Raw genomic sequence first — 3630 nt, forward strand, 5'->3', positions numbered from 1 at the left:
GTTCGTCTCAATGAACGTGATCACCGATTATTCCCCGGTTAACGACGCCCGTTAGTTTAACCGTTCTTTTTTTTTTCTTTTCATCGGATTTATTCCGCGATCGTGATCTCAGATCCGATCTTTGTTCTAGTCTTTCTTCTCGCTCGTTTATCGGAATCAGGTGATTCAAGCGCCTGGAGTTTCGTTTCGAAACCGCCGTTCCGTCTAATCAACTTAAACAAGTTTTTGCTACGGTAAAATTTGACCTAGTTTCAACTTGCTAGAACCGAGTTGTTTTCTTCCGCCGTTTGTTTTCCCTTTCTTTGTTCGGTTCTTCTTTCTTTGCAACCGGAGTTCTTAAGTTGAAATTTCTGGTTCGATCTCTTGTTCGAGTTTTACCTATGCATTAGATGAGTACTTATTGTGTGCTTATTGTTTGTCTGCGATAGATCACCCAGATTGCGCCGCCTGTTACTTCAAACCCTAGGTCTCGCGGATCATCAGCAAGGCAAGTAACACTTTGATCATACCTTTTCTACAACCTAGTTTTATTGCATTAGATCAATCCTCTCACATTGCATGATTAGGATCTAATTAAACTGTCGGATGGGAAGTAGATGAGGTAGTACCTATCACCTGTATTATTATGAAACCTTTGGGAGTTACTTCTACGTTTGCTTATTATGCCATGCTATGCTAGTAGACGTGGATTGGGTGAGTGATATCCATGACAGATGTGAGTTGATAATTTTTAATGGTTTATCTAAGGTGGCCACTTAAACACACATCTGGGTGGATTGAGGCACCTGATGTCTATCAGGACTTGCCTGTTTTATTTTGGACCGCCACCCAGGCTCAAAGGGATCATAAGATAATTCATGCTAGAAACTTCCGTGTGCAGCCACATGCTACTATGGGCTCTAGCATAGTTGACTAAGTTGTGCGAACTCTTACGGGGTGGACTAGCAGATGTAGGGGTTGTAGGTGGTACGGTCTACCCCACATGTAAGGTGCTAGCGCTTCTGAAAGACTATGTCTCAGTCATCCGTTTCTCAAACACCATGTAGTGCGAGAAAACAAACGGAGGCGATCGAGTCATGTGGAGAAAAGTGTGCAAACCTCTGCAGAGTGTACAAACTAATCATGATTAGCCGTGTCCCCGGTTATGGACAACTTGAGTATCTAGTACTTGAATATCATGTGAATCTCATCATGTTACTTCTAATTAATGTTGTTGGGTTTTAACTGTTCACTTAATTGGGATCGGACTGCTGTCAACCATTCTCGATGTTCAACAACCACCATGATAGTTAAATAAACTTATTCCTTTGCAGTAGGGAAAAACTGGCTTTTCGCAAAACTGTAACCATAGAGCTTTCCACCAGCCATATATGCATATAGTATAGTTGTTTCATTCCATTACTCTCTATGTGTTACTTTGCCAGCATATTCCATGTGCTGACCCGTTTTCGGGCTGCAACTTTCATGTTGCAGACTTTTCAAACGACGAGTAAGGTGCTTTTAGGTCGTGGTTCTATACTCAGTGATGCCGTTGGAGTTGATGGACCCATTTATCTTCCTAGTCTTCCGCTGTTATCGTTATTAGATGGCCTTAAGCCATATTTATTGTAATAAGTTCTCTTTTGAGACAACGATGTAATAAGTGTGTGATTGCCACTCTGCTATAAATCCTTTGATGTACTATGTGGTGTCAGCATTACTGATCTAGGGATGACACCGGAGCACAGTAGACTTGATCCATTCGGGTCGGGTCGCCACAGAGATGGTATCAGAGCACACGCTGACTGTAGGACACGACCACTAAGTTAAAGCCATAGAACACCCTTCTCTTCTCATTTTCCAACTCCTCATCTTTTCTACTCTATTAGGATGACGAACGCGAAGATTAAGCATGCTCAACCGGATGAAGGCACACCTTTTGGATTTCACCTGAAGGAAGTCACCAAGTACCTGAACATTGGATTACCAAGCTTCACGGGAACCTTCAACGCCACTCTACCTGAAGAGGAGCGCTGGAAGATTCAAGCTCACGTTCCGGGAAGGACATTCGCGTCAATTACGAAGCCTATAGATAGTGTTTTCAATGCACCAACCTGGAGTCTGGAAAGGAGCATGGCAGCCCATATCACCATAGGACGCATTGGAGAAGTTTACCAAGAAGACCTCAAGGACACTATCTACCAGATTTGCGGACGCCGAGATGAACAATGGGAGTTAGTCAGCACCAAGAAGGATAGATCCATTGCATCTTTCATCCAGGAGTTAAACCAGCACATTCGATGCCACGAGAACCAGATGTGCAATGATATGATAGAGTTGAAGAATGCGAAGGCAAGGATCATCGAGCTAGAAGGAGAACTGAAGTCTACACGCAAGGACTACATGGACGAGATCGTAGCTCTAGCAAGACACGATGGCGATCTTAAGCAGGAGATTGAAGAACTCAAGAGGAAGTTAGCATCCAAGGAGGAGGACGAGTACGTCGCATGTCCGGACAACTACATCATCATCAACGACACCGATTCGGATCCAAGTGAACCCGACTTTGAAGACGAAGCTGGAGCAGATATCATGGAGTCTTCCACCGGTTCAAATTTCTAGATGACCACCAGATAGTAGTAGTATTCCCCCATGTAAACACAATAGTTAGAGCACTTTTGCGATAGTTTTAGACTGATTGTAAGCCCTTGTTTGATTGAATGAAGTGATTTTGTGTGCATTTGCTCATGTGCATTGGGGTAGTGTTTTTCCTTTAGACCTCACTCTATTCTCAATTCTCGTCTTTTCTAAAACCCTCAGATGCCTCCGAGACGTGACAATGGATTCCCACCGGAGCTCACTCAGTTGATCCAGCAACAGAATCAATTGATGCAGATGTTAGTCCAAAACCAGCAGAACAACAACAACAACCCACCACCACCACCTGTTGACCACTTAGCCCGTTTCCTTAGGCTAAATCCACCGGTGTTTTCCAGTAGCACCGAGCCAATAGTAGCAGAGGATTGGCTCCGCAAGATAGGAAGGGAGTTGACCACTGCAGGATGCACGGATGGTGAGAAAGTGAAGTTTTCCGCACATCAGCTTGACGGACCCGCGACAGCATGGTGGGAGAATTTCACAGCCACTTACCCTGTTGACACTGTCACATGGGATCAGTTTCAGCAAGCTTTCCGCACTGCCCATGTTTCAGCAGGAGCTATGGCCATAAAGAAGCGTGAGTTTCGCAACTTACGCCAAGGAGGAAGGACAGTTGGCCAGTACGTTGACGATTTCAGCAAGTTAGCACGTTATGCCCCAGATGATGTTGCTACGGATGCAGCTAAGTAGGAGAAGTTTCTGGAAGGACTGAATGATGAACTAAGCATGAAATTGATGGTAGCAAGTTTCAACAACTACCAGGAGTTGGTAGATCGTGCCATCATGATTGAAGGGAAGCAACAGCAGATTGAGAACCGCAAGAGGAAGTATGGACAGGGGAAGTATAACTCTGGAGCCCAGCAGAAGCCCCGTTTTACCCCTAAACCGGGATTTCAGTTTCAGCATACCCATGGAGGAGGTAGTTCGCACAACCATAATGGCCACAAGAATGGTAATGGGAATGGAGGAAGCAACGGCCAGAACCGGACCACT

This window comes from Triticum aestivum, chromosome 2A (assembly GCF_018294505.1).
Source record: "Triticum aestivum cultivar Chinese Spring chromosome 2A, IWGSC CS RefSeq v2.1, whole genome shotgun sequence".
NCBI lineage: Eukaryota > Viridiplantae > Streptophyta > Magnoliopsida > Poales > Poaceae > Triticum > Triticum aestivum.